The following is an 18815-nucleotide window of genomic DNA, read 5'->3' as shown; positions in this document are numbered from 1 at the left end:
GAACCAGAAATTCCTGCAAATCAATTGAAAAAAAATAACTGAGATTGAAAATTATGGAAACACTGTGCCTCTATCAGCTTGCATTTATATTAACTGTATTTAAATTTAGCTTAGGGAGTTCACCCAGACTTGATCAATTATTAATATTATCAACTTCAGCTAGCCTGACTCCAGAATTTCAAAAGTACCTTTTCAAACAATGAGAGTGCAGAATGCTGGGGTGGATTCTCCATTAGGCCACTTCACATACGTGTTTGAATATTAAATAGATCGATTAATTTAGAAATACAGTCCTATCTCTAAATATATCGATGTATTTAAGTCTGGGCTGTGTGTCCCCGACTACCTGCCCTGCGTCGCTCTGAATCAGGAGAAGGAAGCGAGGCAGTAAATCAACTTTCTGAACAGGGACAAATGGTTTACTGTTCTAAAGCTCATTGTAATGAATCATTGCTTTTGTATGCTATGGTAGTATTTTATATTAGACAGTGATGCTGTCTGCGTCATGGCTTGGGGCTTTGGAGTCTCCCTCCCTGCGTGAGACCAACCCTTCGTCGTTCAGAAGCATAGATCCCACCCTTTCCATTCGTCACACGTAGGAGTGGATGCAAGCACTGAAGCACATGTGTTTTGGCGCCTTATCCTCGATAATGGTAAGTGTTTGTATGCTAATCTTCTATTATGTATTTTGTTTCTGAGACCCCTCGCCACTCTAACCTCCCCCACTGTGACACCCCAGGACCTGACTGCACATTGCTTGCTCCGTTGGAAGTGGAGCTGCAGCATTTGTTCACCTGTGAAATGGATGCTAAAGAAGAGCAGGCCAGTGTCCTTATTCCCTTGTGAAGTTGATACAAATATCTGAGTCAAGGGCAAAGATGAGATATGTGCTTACAATAGACAGTTATCTGCTGTATGACATTAAAACATGCCCGATTTTCTTTCCTTTAACAACATTAATGCCAAACACATTGATTGATTTATGAACAATGTGTGCTAAAAACTTTAAGGCAATGCATGTCAGTGATTTAGTTCCTCTCTTATTTCAAGTTTTGCTTAATTTTGCCTCCTTCGACAGTAAGCTATTTAATCATGGTGTGTTTTTTTCTGTATTTTTTCCACGCATACTTTGAGCTGTGAAGGTGTCTATGAGGGGCTTTGATTGAGAGCTCTGACACTGACCCTGAAGCCAAAGCAAAGTGCCTAACGGCGGGTTGGCCTCTCCACAGAGCACACAGAACAATGGTCATGCAATCCAGCTGTAATTACAATTTTGTGAAAATGTGTGTGAAGGGGGTGCACAGATTTCAAAATATTTACAGGGCAAAAGCAAACATAAATTGCTTAAACGTGAGCAAACGCAGTGTATGGACATGGTGAAATGAGGGGGATGGAAGGAAGTGTATTCAGGGAAGAGTGAAAAGAGGGTGCTGCAGAAGAGAGAAATAGTTGAAGATTTGCAGATCTTTTTTTGAATTTTTTCTTCTGGAGGATGATCCAGCCTAGAACCCACATTTTCCCATTAAGCGTGCCTGCATTGCTCACTACATAAAAGACAAACCAAAATGTACGCCCCACCACCTTCAAATATCGCCACTGGCAGAATGTAGTGTTTGTGAATCCCCACACCCTCCAGTTCATATCTGTGGAAATGGTTACCTTAACCTCAAGTAAGCCAAGGTCAACATTGTTTTATGATTAATGAAGAAGTTTCAACCAAATAACCGGGGGAGGTAGACGTTAAGGCTAGGTTTACCCTCCGTACCTGACCTGACCTTAATGAGTTTGGTTCCCCTAGTATTGCGTCTGTGTCAACATGTTTCGAGCTGTCCCCTACAAACTCTTCATCAGAACTACACGGGGTCCAGCCCTGTGCGTACCACTCCTAATAAACCCTATAATGAGGATACAGTGAAGTGCACACCTAATGTGTATACACAAAATACATACGGTTACTAAATGATACTCTGTATTTCTAGTTAGGCAATACTATTGCCTCATGGTCAACAACAGGGGTAGAGGGGTATGTAGGCACACCTTCATTAAAGCCCACCTCTCGGTTCGTTACCTACTTCTGTCCCTGCGGTCTAAGTTCAGGTTTCTCCCTGGTATTAACCCCTGATTTTGACCATACCAGCTAGGGATGGGAATAACATAGTAGCTCGCTAGTTAGGTATTTTTAAGATTTATTTTCCTTCCACTCCACATCCCTGCACCTCACATAATCCATAACTAAGCGCTCTTACGTATTTGGCAAGTTGCAGCACGCCTGAATCCGTAGAGGATTGAGAGGAACCACAATGATGAAGCATGCCACCTAGGGGAAGCCTGGTGGGTGAGGGGTCACTAGAAAAAGAGTCTTTTTTCTAGTAAGGTGATCACAACGTATTTTCGTTGATTCCTAGTTCCCCCATAGGTTAGTTTTTTTTCAATATACTCGAATTTTGTGTAACTAATGAAGAAGTTTATCAAATATTTTTGAAGGACATGCTAATGACGGCTATCGGCTCAGAGAATGAAAAGGCTTTAGATCAAGTCAACTATATATCCAGCTCAGCAAGACTGAATTATTAAACTGTGTTAAATGCTTTGACTAACAATTTTGTACCCAATTTCTTTAAATTCCAGAGGTGAAATTGACAGGGTCGCCCAGCACATTTTCATTAAAGAAGGCTTTGCAGATTGCATTAAATATACTATAGATGGAGAATCTTTTCCAAACCTTTGAGCAGAAGGATCTTAAAGTCTTAACAGACACTGACAAAGCCATAATTTTCTTACCAAATTCTTCCAATGCTTCACTTGAGAAGGGCAGAAATAATTTACAGGAGACTATTGCACGATCACAGGCTATTGAATAGTCAGTAAACGGAGGGAGATATCTGGGTATGAGAGTTACATCTAAACCAGCAAATGGAGCACAACATAATATACAGGAAATTCAGGAGTGCAAATAAAGATATTTTGGGGAACAACACATTTTGCCTTGTAGGGGCATAATCAGCATGCCAATGAACTAAATATAGACCCACACCGACGCTGATAAGCCAATAGCTGCAACAGACTCACAATTTGCCAGATCCTCTTCTCTGTAGATTGGAGTGTTAGGAAAAGTCCACAATCTTAAAATACCAATGATGGTGCACAATAAAGAAAACTTTTTTTTATGTCAAACTCACTTTGCCTGATTTACAGAGCTGTCTTTACCAAAGAACACAAGAACTAAACATAAAACTCTGCCTACACCTCCAGGAACACAATTATTTAAAAATATGCACAGGATGGAAGGAGAACAATTTCTGAAATAAATTGCCCTGCAGTCTTCGATGCCAACAGAATGATCAGCATTTTTACACATTTTTACACACTGTGAGATCATGAGAACGGCTTTGTCACTGTCATGTGTTTCTTGCTCATCCCTATACATCCCTTATATGTGAGCCTGGCTCATTTAAGTGTCAGCAGGATATGCGTTCTTGTTGCAGTTGTACATATTCCTTCCCTTCCCTTCTATACTCACTCACATTTAGGATGACAAACCTTTTGACAAAGCAAATCGCAGAGTCTGCATCGCAGAAGATACCAGCTAAACCACCTCTTTGCAATTACATTCAGTGTTAAAAGGGAAAGAGATGAGAAAGAAATATGTGAAATGGAGGGATAGGGTAAAACAGAATTATTGAATGATGTTTGCAACTGTGAGGCAAATAATAAAATAACATAATTCCTACGTGTTGGGCAGCTTAGACTTTCCCTGATTTCACCAAACTGCCCCAAAGCTTTGGTATTTGTTCACCAAGATGCTTACACCATTATGAAAATATACCCGCGAGGGTTATCAAACGCCAAAACCATCTCAGGGAAAAATGGCGGGCGAATGTTGGGGAAATAGATGAGACTGAATGGCAGGAGAAGTTACGCTTAATACAGCTTAAAGTGCCCCACAGGGCTTATTTCACTAGGGTAACCTTACACAAGATGGGAAAGACCTATAACCAACTATGCCTGCTGCAATGTGGCAAAATTGGCACATTCTATCACACAATATGGGAATGCATATTGGAATGCCCAGAAATAATGACATACTGGGAAACAATTATGAACACAATAACACAAGTTAGTGAGGCCCCTGTACCGCCAGAGCCTAAATAATGTCTCCTAAATGTATGGGAAGCAACAGATTCAAATTGTATGGCTCAAGCCTGGGCGACGTTAGGCATGATGATAGCCAAACAAAACAAAACACTGCCAGACACTGGGGGGGGGGGGCGCAAACTACCCCAACACCTGGAGAGTGGTGTAATGATATGGATATTGCCATGGTGGCTGGGATGGATGCATATATTCACAGAGGGTGCCCCAAGAAGTGGGAGTGGATGTGGGGAAAATGGAACATATTCAGGGGAGGCATTTGTACCCAACCATCTACAGAGCTCTCACTAGAACATAATTAATAAACCAGAATACCATAGACAAACTAACTTACCAAATGAATATCTGTGACAAAATGCATACCTGTAGATGGAAATTATGTAAAATGCAACATAGAGGTGCCGTATGTAAGCTTGATTACTGCAAATGTAAAATGTGAGTCATGTACCCAATATAACAAAAAAGGATTTTTTTTAAAAAGTCCAACCATTGTTCCGCTGGCTGAATGAGTAGTCCATCTAACTCCAAGTGTATTGACCATTACAACTCTGATAAATAGCACTATCACCAGGTGGTCTGAGGCTACCATTGGGTTGTATGTAGCATTGTACACAAAAAAACAAATATAAAAATAAAAGTAGAGAAAATGTTAGGTGGCGGGAAAACAGACAATTACATCTGTAAAAAGCATTGGCAAAGCGGATAGGTCAGCATTAGCTGCCAATCCTTCTTTTGTTTTGTCATGATTAGTGCACAACTTTATTGTTGGCTGAGCTGCCAAACACTCAACAATATTAAAAATGAAATTGTCTAAAAGCAGATTTTTTTTACCCAAATAGCACACAATGATATAATTGCCCATGCAATTAATGAAAATAGTTTAAGGCTGATTAGTGTGCAGAATGCTGTCACTCACAGGCAAGATGGAGGACGGAACAGGTGCTCCAATACCATCGGATTGTGCAAAAAAGTTTTAATAAACAAGTGCTGTTTGTGTTTTTAACAACGTTTTAAGAAATGTATTTGGTTATGTACATGTGCACGCATTTTAGTGGTAAGTGTGCATGTGTACAAGGGAGGCAGCCTGAAAACTCAAGCAAACCTGTGGAGTGCTAGAAAACAAAGAAAAAATAGCTCTGCAAATTGAGAGCACTGTAAGAAGGCATGCACTTGGTCCATGCACTATGGGGAGGCCAAACACAAGAAGAGGGCATGACACCCACATACCATAACGAATGGCATTAAAGAAAATGACAGCGATGCTGAAGTTTATCAATGGTAGGAGATGGGTGGCCTCCAAGCTCACAGATAGAACACAACCTGTCTCTTCGACACAGCGCATGCACTGTCTAGCCGAGACCTAAAAAGGGATCCTCACCTAAGATTTCTCACACATACATTCAAGTACCAGTTGATTATTTTGTTATAGCGTACGCCAGCAAAATAGCTCTTTTCTCACAATATTTAATATAGCAGTGGAATTTGCATTCTGCAATCCGGCTGTGCAATGATTAGGCCTGCTCCGCCTGTCATTGGCATTCCTCCTGTAGCGCTAGCACATCCCGGAGCTCACCGAATGCTCTCTGCTAGGTTTATTGATTGCTTTGATGTATGAATTTAATCTCTATTCCATGTAAAGCTCGGAATTCGCTAAAAGGTGAGAAGTTATGTTGCTTTGAAGTTCCTTTGGCTATAATAAATATTTTTGATAAAAACCATTAGACTGACCAAAGACTAGGAAAATGCGGTCAAAGCTTCTAATTCCAAAGAGAAAATATTATAAAACATCCGGCAAGTGAGTAAGTGCAATACACTCGGGTCCACCTTTCAGAAACAAATTTCAACACTTCAGATAATCACTGGAAAGCTACAAGCTAAAAAGCAGAGCAAAAGTGATAAATGCATGGATTTTCTACATACATTATTTTGAATTACAACAGCCTTTCAATTGTGTTTTCTAGATGAATTCACACTTCTTTAACAGGATTTGAACACAGGCTGCTGGTTAACATAGTTATTTGGGTTTGTATCACATAAAGTGATCAAAGAGAGCTAATTTAAGGTAGGATCTCTGCCGTAGTTTGGACTAAAATTGATGACTTAAATAGTGGATGTGCTGGAGCAGATCTATCTTACTAACAAAGACAGTGGTAAATGCTTGCTTCTCAAAAAGACTTTCAAAGCATGTGCCTCCTTTTTTTGGAAGTATAGTAGCATTTATTAACTAACATATCTAAAGTAAACAGCAGAACATTAGAGAATTACATACACAACACAAACAAACATAACTTGATTAAAATATAACCTGGTACAATACAAAAAACAGAAAGCAACACTACAAGCTCGAGTATCGTCACAAAAAATGCCACATAACAAGTATGGCAAATATTCTTGTCACATTTTACCACCTCCAGAAACCTGTTTTCATAACAGGGTGGTATAAAGTATTTGCACCAAAAACAGCCCCAACTTACTACCAAAGATATGTAAAAGGACCATTCAGAAATGTATTATTATCCGGACCACAGTCACTAAGGCAATGATGCACATGGCTGTGAAATACTCACTACAAGGTAGCAAAAACAAAAATACAGTCCCAATTAAAAACCACAAGAGTACACAGCGTACATTTGTGTTTTGTGAACTCATATTCAAATAGTGGAATATTAAGCATAGGTTTTACACAGATCATCATAGCAATATTGCACACAGCATTGAAGTCTTAGAGAGAACTGAATGTCTGTGGTATTTGCAGTGGTTAATGTGTAAAAGAATGAGTGCCAGTTCCTGAAGCTTTGCTGAGAAGCCCGTGGCCGGTGCAATTAAATGTTAAATACTTAAACTGCATAGTCTTTAATTTACCTCATGCATCTTAAATCCACCATCACACACTCACTAACCCTTTATATCACTCTTGCTGGTTTCTGCTTTCTCCCTTTATGACGATTTCAGTCTTTCTCTTCTTCAGTCTTTCCGCTTTGTTTATTTTTCTCTCTCTAAACTTTTCAGATGCAAAAAAATAAGTGCTGATTCCCAAACATGAGTGCAGGAGGACACCACCGGCAACCACCAGCTCAAATTAAGTACTGAGTATCCAAAAAACATTAGGACCACCTTGGTTTGATATAACATGCTTTCAAATGAAGATAAGGAGAACCCTGTGCAATCATCTATTTCAACTTGTAGTTTCCTAGCCACCATCCAAAGTCAGCTGTTTCAATTTTATTTTACTGAAAAGTCTTTTAAAGAGATGTACCGTATTGTCTTGATCTTTAAATAGACTCTCAAAGTCCTCTATTACTGACATTTCTCGTGATCTGCTTAAAATTTCAGACCATGGTACAGAAACCTGTTCCTTTGAAGAATCCCTACCATTATGAAGTATTTTTAATTACACTTTGGTTCTTTGTCCTTTGAAAGCGTGCAAACTGCCCATAAAAAAGATGCCCCATCATTAAATGTTGGACAAACCCCTGATCCTTTTTTAATTTCTCACAAGACAGCCAAAACTTTAATCACAAGATTAGCTTTTTAACTGCACATTTTGTTTGATGACTGTAGAGAGATGATTTCCTAGATTCTCTCAAGAGAAAGATTCTGGATTGGAGTGAAATCAGAAGGAAGATGGCGTCCGACTGACACCGCCGATGAGTCGCTCCCCTGAGTATCCCCCTGTGTGCTGATTCCTTCTGAGGCTGAAACTAAATTTGGAGATGTGAAATCGCATGGACATACGCTATGATTGAAAGCATAAACATTTGAGCACTAACGGAAGGTTTTCGATTGTAAAGGCAGCAAGGTATGGTCCAGGAACACCCCCCAAGAGCCTCATATGCCGTCCTCGCCTGCATCGTTCGGCTCGAGCTCCCGCATCTCCCCGCCACGAAAACGAGGCTCTGGCATCCTGGATTTGCGCACTGCTCTATCTGCTTCTCTGCCTCATCCAGCTCATGGAGACGCTGTAGGAAGCAAACTGAGGTAGCACTTCCCCACTGAACTGGGAAGTGTCCCCCGGGATCCAGAATGTCCTTATATAAAGGTTTCCCCAATGTTTTCAAAAAGTAAATACCAAATGTTTGCTTTGAAAATATATTCGTATTTTAATCCATCTTGTTGTATTCACAAGGATATATTCGACTTTTGCATAGTCATTCCTTCAAATTCAAATTATGCACTCTAACAATCCCAATGCATTTCGGCATATACTGGATGCCTTCTTCTGGGGATATATGTTCTGTCCGTCGGTACCCTGGACGGTCATTGAGTATAAGGACATTCTGGAGCCCGGGGGACACTTCCCAGTTCAGTGGGGGAGTGCTACCTCAGTTTGCATTGATTACGCTCTCAGTCGGAGGGTGCTACCCCGGAGCACCACACAGACTGTTGAACTTTACCTTAAGAATCGCAGTGCATCCAGAAATACCCTTTCTATAAGACGCTGTAGGAAGCTCACGCTCCAGATTCAGAAGAAACTGACAGACCCTGCCAGGTGTCAGCCGCGGTAGAACTCCGGTGCTGCTCCGCCCTTCCCTGGATCGATTCAATTTAGCGGCTGGGGTATACAAGTAAGCATGACAGGGAAGGGGGCGCATGGAGGGAAAGTAAAGCCTTTATCCGTACCCCTGCAGGGGAGCGCAGGGGTACCTAATACCCGACAGAAGAAAGGCGAGGTGCAGGGATGTAAGGCCAAAGGCAGGGGAGAGAAAGGGTTAAGACCAGAATGCTCAGATGGAAAAACCAATGTAAACAAAGCAGTTAAATCTACAATTATGAAAAAGGGATACTCGTGAATAACGAAAGAATCAGGCAACTTGCAGTCTTTAATTACAACAAGCTTCGGCTCCATCACAAATGGCTCTACATCCACGGCTGCTGCTAAAGGAGAGATTTCTGGGGCTAGTGAGCCTAGGCCAGGGCCCCATGGGCACAGCGGGAACAGACAACCTATTTCAGCAGATACACTGAATGACTCACAAACCTCGGATAATGTAACACCAACAGTGACTGCAGCACCTTCCACACACCCTGATGGGAGTCTGATGGCACTCTTTTTCAATCCCAGCACTGACTCACACAAAGAAATCCACAGCGCGGCCACTTTGGAAGAACCCGAGAGGTTACCTCCCAATGCACAAGCTACTAGCCTATGCCAGCAGGAGTATATTCTGAAAACACCTGATTGTCAGGACAAATTGTCAGGACAAATTCTTCTCCCTCACTGAGGAATCCGAGCTGTCTGACAATAGTATTTCTGTTTCTAGTGGGGAGGAAGGGGCCAATTGGTACAGCAGCTCAAACACCGACCCGCTAAAACATAAACATTTCTCAAAAAAACTGCACACAAAAAAAGGAAATATGGGACAATGTGGGAAAGAATGCGACACCTCGGATAAAGAAGATAATGCAGATCTAAAATGGCATTATGAAGATACCTCACTTTCTGTATTTTCTAATCCTGTTTCAACCTCCGGTGGAATCCAAACAATCACAGCCAGCCCGGAGGCGAATAAGGAGTGTGTCCAGGTCAATGGGCCTGCTCTAACAGACATCCTTCGATCTATCAAGAGCTTCCAAGCAGAGGCTAAAGCTGATAGCCGGAGATCACGTCTGGCCGCAAAGAAATTACAAGGAGCAGTCCGCAAAGTGGGAAAGACAAGTACCGAAATTGTCGACGGTATGGCTTCTGTGGAAATAAGAACTGATCATTTGGAAAAAGATGTTACCTTGCTTAAAACTCAGACTGATGAACATGAGGGCACCGTTAAAGATCTGATGTGGAAGGCCGAGGAGCAAGAGAACGGGCAGAAGCGGAACAACCTTCGCTTTCTGGGGATTCCAGAAGGGATTGAAAAGGATGATCCAAGGAAATTTATGGTTACTTTCCTTAAGGTTTTTTTTCCAGAACTGCACGATTGGGACTGGGACAAAGAAGTCCAGAGAGCTCATAGGTTTCCGTTATTTCCCAACAAACGGGCCCGGCTTTACAACAGTACCCACGGGCCATGCTGCTATTTTTTGGCAACTTTCTTCTTCGCCAAGCCGTATATGATCTCGCCAGACCCACAAACTAGCGCTCTTTTGAGGGTGTAACTTTCTTTGCCCGACCAGACTCCGCGCATTCTACAGTAGAGCGCAGGTGGAGACTCCGGCAGCTGTTCAACCCCTTTCAGAAAATTGGGGCAACAGTGTTCCTGCAAAATCCAGCCAGGCTTAAAATCATCTTTCAAGGGGCAACTCGAAGGTTTGTTTCTGAAATTCTGGCTAAGACTTACTTAGAGGCAATCACTGGCCATAAATAATGGATGTACTTTATTATATTGCAAACCTCAAGGGGCTATAGCTATAGCGATTAATCAAGCAGATTCATTAGTTCCGTAGGGATGGCTTTATAGATGTATGTGTTTGCTTTCTCATTTCTTTAGGGTTATTTTGGGGTTTTCTTTTTTGCCTCCCTTTATTTCCTTTTCTTTGGGGTATAGATACATGATATGCAGCATATAAGGGGGAGGGTTAGAGTACTTCACGGGGGGTAGCTCAGGGGGCTCATGGGGGTGAACGACAGATGTCAAACCCCTGCACAAGCGCGGGACAGGTAAACTTCAAGACTGGTGGAGGGTGGGGGAGAAACAGGGGGGATGGTGGGGCTAGGGAGAGGTCAGACAGGGTATTTAAACCAAAGAAAGAAACTGCAGCAGGTAACAATAGCTTGTATAGGCAAAACTAAAATTAACAAATGAGGGCATTAAAAATATTATCCTTAAACATTTGCGGGCTGAATGACATTAAACACAGACAAACAGTTTCATTAGGATTACGAGCTTGGGGGCAGATATTGTGTACCTCCAAGAAACCCACATAGAGGGGTCTCATGCCAGATCTTAAACTCACTTGGGTATAGGCTGGTTTGCGCATCATCACAGGGGGTGCGGGTTCGGGGGGTGGCAATTCTGGCTAAGGGCAGTAGGTATGTTTTTAGTAGGTCTAAAATGGATAAATTTGGTCGGTGGGCTATTACTGAATGCCAATATGACAAGGGTCTGAAGTTTACTTTATGCACAGTTTATGGGAGTAACAGTCATGACCCGGCAGTTCTTGATGACATTTCTAATGAGCTGGCACACTGGCCTTTACCGTTAGTGGTTTGTGGAGATTTCAACATTAATCTTCCAATTGTTTGGTCATTGAAAGATGAGTGGGTATACAAAGGCCGCAAACCGAAAGTTTTCAAGTCTCTGAAAAACTTATGTCTCACACATGGCTTAGTAGATGGTCGGCTGGTTTCTAATCCTAATGATCCTGGGTATACTTTTTTTCTTACCCACACTTTTTTCATGCTAGAATAGATTATATATTCATGTCTAACTCACTCAAAAATTAATGCCAAACAGAGAAGCTGCCTCGGATATTCAACCCTTTAATCTGCTTATTGAATATAGTACTGGCCAAAGTAGAACCCATTTCTTTGACCTTTGAAAAGATCCTTCTAGCTGATGTTAATTACTGTGCTTATATGAGAGAGTGGATCTCCAATTTTTTAGCTGTCAATTCTGGTAGCGCCGCAATAGATATAGTCTGGGATGCCATGAAAGCCGGAATAAGGGGAGAGACAATGCAGTACTCAATGAGGGTAAACAAATCAGAAAGGAAGACCATGCAGGGCCTACAGGAGAATCGTAGGCGGGTGGAAGAAGAACTGATAAAATCCACAAGGAGGCCAGCACGGTGGAAGAAATTTCCAAAGTCAGGTAGCAATCGCCAAAGCGGCAATCACTAATATTTTCACTGACAAATCAGTAAGGAAAGCAGCTGCATGGAAAAAAATGGTCTACGAGGTCAACAAATTAGTGGGTCATCAGTTAGCCATGCGCATGCGGCAACAAGCCACATCCAATCTGATTCGCGAAATACACAACCCCGCTGGGGGCCTACTATCCGACCCATAACTTATTAGAGAGGCTTTTTGGAGATTCTATCAGGATCTATACACGGAGGAAGGTAGGGGGGGCCCGGTTGAGGTGCAAAGATACTTAGAGAGTGGCGGCTATGATAAATTGGAGGAGGAGGATCAATATATGTTGGAACAACCCCCTAATGTGGAGGAACTTGTAAACATCATTCAGAACCTCCCGAACGGTAAAGCTACGGGGTTGGATGGCATCCCTTCCGAGTTTTACTTAGTATTTTTAGATCAAATTAAAAGCATTTTATTAGAACTATTTACCCACATCTTCAAAGGCAGTCAACCCCCAAGCTCCTGGTCTAGGGCCAAAATAATTATATTTCCTAAAAAGAATACACCCCCAGAGCAATTAGGATCCTATCGCCCTGTCACGCTCATCAATGCAGATTCAAAAATGTACTCAAAGATGCTTGCTAATAGGATTGCCCCGGTGGTGCATAAGGTAATTGCTAAGTGCCAACATGGTTTTGTGTCTGTAAAGTCTACCATTAATCACATACAGAGAGTGATCACCCTCTTTGATGGTACTGGAGTTGCGGGAGACCCTATGGCACTGATCCTTTTAGATGCCGAGATGGTGTTCGATAGGGTCTCCTGGCAATTCTTATGGGCTACTATGGCAAAGGTTGGCTTTAGAGAAGGCTTCACTCGGGCGGTACAGAAACTATATGTTAACCCCAGGGCAGTGGTATCTGTGAATGGAAGCCTCTCTAAAGAAATAACAGTCTCCCGAGGAACACGACAGGGCTGCCCATGCTCACCACTCCGTTTTGCAATCTACATTGATCCCTTCATTCGCAGGCTTGAAAGAAATAGGGATATACCACCTATTGTGCTACAAGGCTATCCAACGAAAACTTTGGCATACGCTGATGACGTAGCTTTTGTCACTACCAATCCCAGCGGAGCTATGCCCATTATTGAGGATGAAGCCACCAACTTAGTCTAGTCTCTGGTTACGCTCTTAATAAAGGGAAAACACAAATCATACTAAACAAAACAAGCAGGATGACTGATCCCCGCATGGTTGCAAAAGCTACGAACTTGGGAGTCACCTTCTCTCCTGGCCTGGAGGATTTGGTAGACATAAATTTAAAACCAATGTTGGGATCCATACAGAAAGACCTATGTCGCCTATACAATCTTCATCTATCTATCATCGGTGGAGTGAATGCAGTTAAGATGGTTTACTTCCCAAAAATCCTGTACCTATTTATAGCAATTTGTCTGGAATTCATTAACCATTGGTTTAAGGCAATAGAACACACATTTGCCAGCTTTATATGGGCTTACGCGCAACCCCGGCGTGCTTATAAATTTCTTACTATTCCTAGGGATAGAGGGGGTCTGGCTCTCCCTAACCTAAAAATCTACTATTGGGCATCGGTCTTACTTTATAACAACAAGTTTATGCAAACGCGAGGAAACGCTGGGGGCGAGCCACTGACAATTTTACAACTACTTCTATGTAACAAAAGCAGAGGCTATCTATGGAGACATATGCATGATAGCTATCACAAAAAAGTCACATTTAAAACCGTCTCCAGTGTGTTTAAAGTGTGGAAGGGGGTGAGGAAAATGCTGGGTATAGGACAAATGTCATTCTACATACCATTGGTGGACAACCCAATACTTCCAGGAGCTATCTTTAGAGTCAACTGCCTGACAAGATGGAATAGGGCAGGTTTAGTGCAGTTAGGATATTTCTTAACCCCATCTGGGATCAAATCCTTTGAAATGTTGAAAATCGAATATCACTCGGACTGGCAGGACTTTTTCAAATATTTACAAATACGGGATTTTCTCATACGGAGACTAGGGGGGAGAGTACTATGTGAAGCTACAGTCTTTATAGAGTCAATCATCCAAGACAGGGTTCCTACTATTGGAGGAGTCTACTCCTCCCTTATAGCAATGCTTCCAGACGATTTAGAGAAAACTTCCCAGAAGTGGCAGGACAAGGTAGATATTTCTGCGGAGGGGTTTAAATATGTCCATCTCCTTTCCCAAACCATTCTCATTTCTACCAAACTCCAGGCACAGTTCTATAAAACCTGTTTCTTTCTTTACTACTCGCCGGATAAATCGCTAAACGGGGCAGTGGCATGGGAACGTGCTGTCCTAGATGCAATGTCAATAAAAATAAAGGAGGCCCCCTTAACTGTCAACTTTGGGACAGGGGAGATAGCTTAGGAAAACATAAAAACGTCCCACAGGTATACCCCAAAAGATGGGTAGGAGGTAGAGTAGTAATGCGTTTTTGCAATGTTTAGCAATACCAGTCATTCACTTATACTAATTTCCCAACTAAGAAATACAAGTCATAAACATCAATAGTTGTACATATGGCACCAATGAAATACAAAGTACATCAAGTATAAAGAAACCAATCAGAAAAATGTGTTATTAGGAAAATATATATATATTTTTTATATTTATTCAAACAAACATTTTATACAATCAATAACAAATCATTAAAAACCATACAATAGTATGTTATAACATTTCATAAAAGGTTTTTAAAAAAACATCACATGTGCAACAGGTTAAAAGTTCAAAGGAACAGGGGTCGACGCGGCGTTTCGGTTACACGTAAATAGACAACCTTCTTCAGGACCAAGTTCTAGAAGGAAACATATAATTACTTATATTGCAAACCCGATTAGTCATACATTATCATTTTCCTAAAACAACATTCTAGCTAAACCATGGCATTTGGCAATTGGTGCTGTAATTACACTGAAAGGAGTGTAAGGGAGTAGTTGGATATTTAGGTATTACTAAAGTGCATCGCGCATTTGTACTGGTACCATATCGTGGGTCACTATGTTAACTCTCATAGTGATAGAGGAAATCACTTATGTGGGCATGTTTTAATCATATACACCACTATAAGGTTACCTGGCATTATTCTTATTACTAGAAGTGCCTCAATTCTTATCAATGGCACTTGACTGTTGGTCACAGTTTGTGTATATGTGTTCTACACCTGAAATACATGGAGCAGACCTTCTAAACTCCTTCTACACACTTGGAGTTTAGAAGGTCTGCTCCATGTATTTCAGGTGTAGAACACCTAGACTATGAATAACGTATAGGCCATGCATTACCCCTCTATAATAAAGCGATATTCCATTACTCTATATGCACTACCAGTATAATCGGTCATTCTAAAACCTAATATTAATATCCTTCAGACAAGGTAGTTTGATTTATAGACTTAAGATACAGTAAACAATTACTGGTATCCTAACAAGATACTTTTTTTCATTTCTATCCTTAAGACCCAGTGGCAGGACAATCCCCACCACTTAATGAATATTAAAAGCTGATATACAAGCGTATTGAAAAGCAGGTGTATCAGATGCCAGTCAATTAAATCTGGGTGAGTATAAATGTTTAAATGCTGTATCAAAAAAACCCATTAGGCTATTGGCTATTACTCCTCACTTGCAATCAATTAATAGGGGCATTTCATTACAGCAATACTTGAAGACACATATCGGTGGCTCCTACTACCAGAATAAAGTCCTATCCTCTCTTTACCTCAAGGTAGTAATCTCCAACTTATTAATTTGTTCCATCACTATTTTACATACAGCGGAGATACAGATAATCATATCCTTATTGCTATTTACAGAGATCCTGACGAATTAAATTTTAACTATATGAACTTATCCTGGTTCATTACCGGATCACAGAACCGGCCCGGTGCCCTCCTGGATTTAATTGGAGGTTACTAAAAACCATTAAGGTAATTTCCTCAGTGTATATAACAGTTGCAATCAGTCATCTACTACCGCATATACACAAACTGTGACCAACAGTCAAGTGCCATTGATAAGAATTGAGGCACTTCTAGTAATAAGAATAATGCCAGGTAACCTTATAGTGGTGTATATGATTAAAACATGCCCACATAAGTGATTTCCTCTATCACTATGAGAGTTAACATAGTGACCCACGATATGGTACCAGTACAAATGCGCGATGCACTTTAGTAATACCTAAATATCCAACTACTCCCTTACACTCCTTTCAGTGTAATTACAGCACCAATTGCCAAATGCCATGGTTTAGCTAGAATGTTGTTTTAGGAAAATGATAATGTATGACTAATCGGGTTTGCAATATAAGTAATTATATGTTTCCTTCTAGAACTTGGTCCTGAAGAAGGTTGTCTATTTACGTGTAACCGAAACGCCGCGTCGACCCCTGTTCCTTTGAACTTTTAACCTGTTGCACATGTGATGTTTTTTTAAAAACCTTTTATGAAATGTTATAACATACTATTGTATGGTTTTTAATGATTTGTTATTGATTGTATAAAATGTTTGTTTGAATAAATATAAAAAATATATATATTTTCCTAATAACACATTTTTCTGATTGGTTTCTTTATACTTGATGTACTTTGTATTTCATTGGTGCCATATGTACAACTATTGATGTTTATGACTTGTATTTCTTAGTTGGGAAATTAGTATAAGTGAATGACTGGTATTGCTAAACATTGCAAAAACGCATTACTACTCTACCTCCTACCCATCTTTTGGGGTATACCTGTGGGACGTTTTTATGTTTTCCTAGATGCAATGTCTCCAAAGCCGATTTGGTTCACATTTTTGCTACATGTAATGGTTCAACAGGCTTAAAACAAGACATTGAGACATTCCTGAGTACTATCCTACAAAGGAATGTAGCCCTGTCCAGCAAAGTTATATTGTTAGGGGCCGACGATCCGGACTGCCCGGTAGCCGTCACAAGCTTATTTTTATTGCAAACGCGGTTTTACGACTATGTATAGCCTCCGCATGGTTGGATTCCATGGCACCGTCCTTTCAACAGTGGCTAGCTAGGCTTCTAGCTATTGCAAATTTGGAGGTAGCAATTTAAAAATGGAAGGGTATGCAATGACGTAAAAGGGGGCTGAGGATTTGGTCTTCCCTGATGAACTGGAGCTCGGCTCAGAGTATAGTTTAAAACTAGAGCTATTTGGTTTTTTGGGGGGAATGGTAACAGTTTATTTTTACATTTATGTTGCCTTAGAATGCCTATACCGCTCATATTGTAAATTGTAAAATGTTACTTACATCCGTGTATCTGTCTGACTTCGGAGGGTAGGGGGTTGGGGGACTTTAATTGTTATAAAAAAGCCAATAAAGATATTTATTTATTTTTAAAGAAAGATTCTGATACACTCAATCAGCTGTTTGTCGGTCGAGGTGATTACAACATACATAATTGAAGACAGATGTGGTTGTTTTCCACTGAAGTGTACAAGCAACATCAAATAGAGAACAAGAACCAAGCTCAAGCTCTCTATTGTATCACATGGGGCCCCTTGAGGAAATCTCCACATATAGATAGCTAATCATGTACTAATTTAAGTTGTGTGTGACACCCAATATTCCTCTCCTGCAAACCTGATCTTGTGAATCAACTGACGAGGCATCAAGGTGAAGCCACACACAACATGACCTCACCTCCTTCAGCCACATGCCTCTAAGGGGGTACATTAAATATAAATAGAGATCATGTGGTCTGCCACCTTTCACCATCTTCCTAAATGCCTTTCCTCTTCCTATCCTGAAATTTAAATAACATGTATTCATGATATTTTTACATCCTTCCACCCCACCGGAAAAAAGCCTCCTTCCACCTTTCAAGATTAACTCTCAATGCCAATAAAGCAATGCTTTGGGTGCCATATCAATGCAGTTTTGAATTCACTGGCAGCTCTGGTCTGCAGAGGCATATGTTTGACAGGTGAGATGGTAACTGAAAGAGACTAAATGATGTTTGTGTTCTCGTACTTTCCTTGGGTCTTTGGATATATTAAATATGTGGGAGAAGGTGGGTTAGACCACCAGCAACCATCGCACTGACTTGCTCAGGTCTGTAGTCACCAGGGAGAGGCAGAGGGAATACTGGGGAAGCTAGTGCACCCCAAGGTCACATCTCGCTAGTGGAAAGAACTTTTGTTTTTTCCACTGCTGTGACATAGCCAAAGTGATTGACCAGTTCCAAATGAGAGCCATACATTTGAAAGATATCCACACTGCCAACTAAGGAGTTTAACACAAGTAAGTATTTCATTTCATTGCACTTATGTGCCCTTCTTGCGGCACCACTGATTTAAGCAGTGCTGAAGATCCAATTGAAAAACAACTATATTTCCCAATATGTCCACCATGCATTGCAGGTCTTTATTTAACAGCAGTTTGATTGGGCAGTGTTACTCTGTGCTTTAGAACATAAGCTAAAATTCCCGTTGATGAAATACCACAGTGCGTGGAAGAAGTACATTGGCAACAGATAAAGAAAGACTGTATTTTCAACTTTGTTTACACGAGGCTTGCGAGAATAGAGGGCCTTCATACTTTCAAAGGCTAACCTACAACTTATCTCCACTAGGAGTCTACATTCAGGACCAACGCACCCGATTCCACAAAGGCCAGTACCCAGGGTAGGACAGTTTAGACCCCCCCCCCATAAATAACGCTGAAATTAATTACCGTTGAATTGGGGAAGGTCCTCGATATCAAATTATTTAGGAACCCTGTGAATTTAGAATGCAGGATGGGGTCTCTTTCCATTTCTTGGTGGACTTTGGTAGCCATTACACACTCATAGTTGCTGTGTGGTTTATTCTTATATTTACCCACATTCTGCATGACTAAATGCTCTGAAGTTTGCACAA

General features: G+C 41.0%; 1 protein-coding gene and 1 long non-coding RNA gene across 3 annotated transcripts in view; one reads left to right on the top strand and one right to left on the bottom strand.

Moving 5' to 3' along the window:
• TENM3 (teneurin transmembrane protein 3) overlaps positions 1-18815 on the bottom strand; it is a 1441545-nt gene that overhangs the window by 627018 nt on the left and 795712 nt on the right. The gene's annotated exons all lie outside the window — the stretch shown is intronic.
• Positions 15601-16395, top strand: LOC144821235 (uncharacterized). Its single transcript, XR_013608311.1, has 3 exons — positions 15601-15664; positions 15753-15866; positions 16271-16395. It is a non-coding gene; the product is annotated as an uncharacterized LOC144821235 (long non-coding RNA).

This window comes from Lissotriton helveticus, chromosome 2_2 (assembly GCF_964261635.1).
Source record: "Lissotriton helveticus chromosome 2_2, aLisHel1.1, whole genome shotgun sequence".
Lineage (NCBI taxonomy): Eukaryota > Metazoa > Chordata > Amphibia > Caudata > Salamandridae > Lissotriton > Lissotriton helveticus.
Note: the sequence above shows the minus strand (reverse complement) of the source record. Positions and strands in the feature narration are given on the sequence as shown.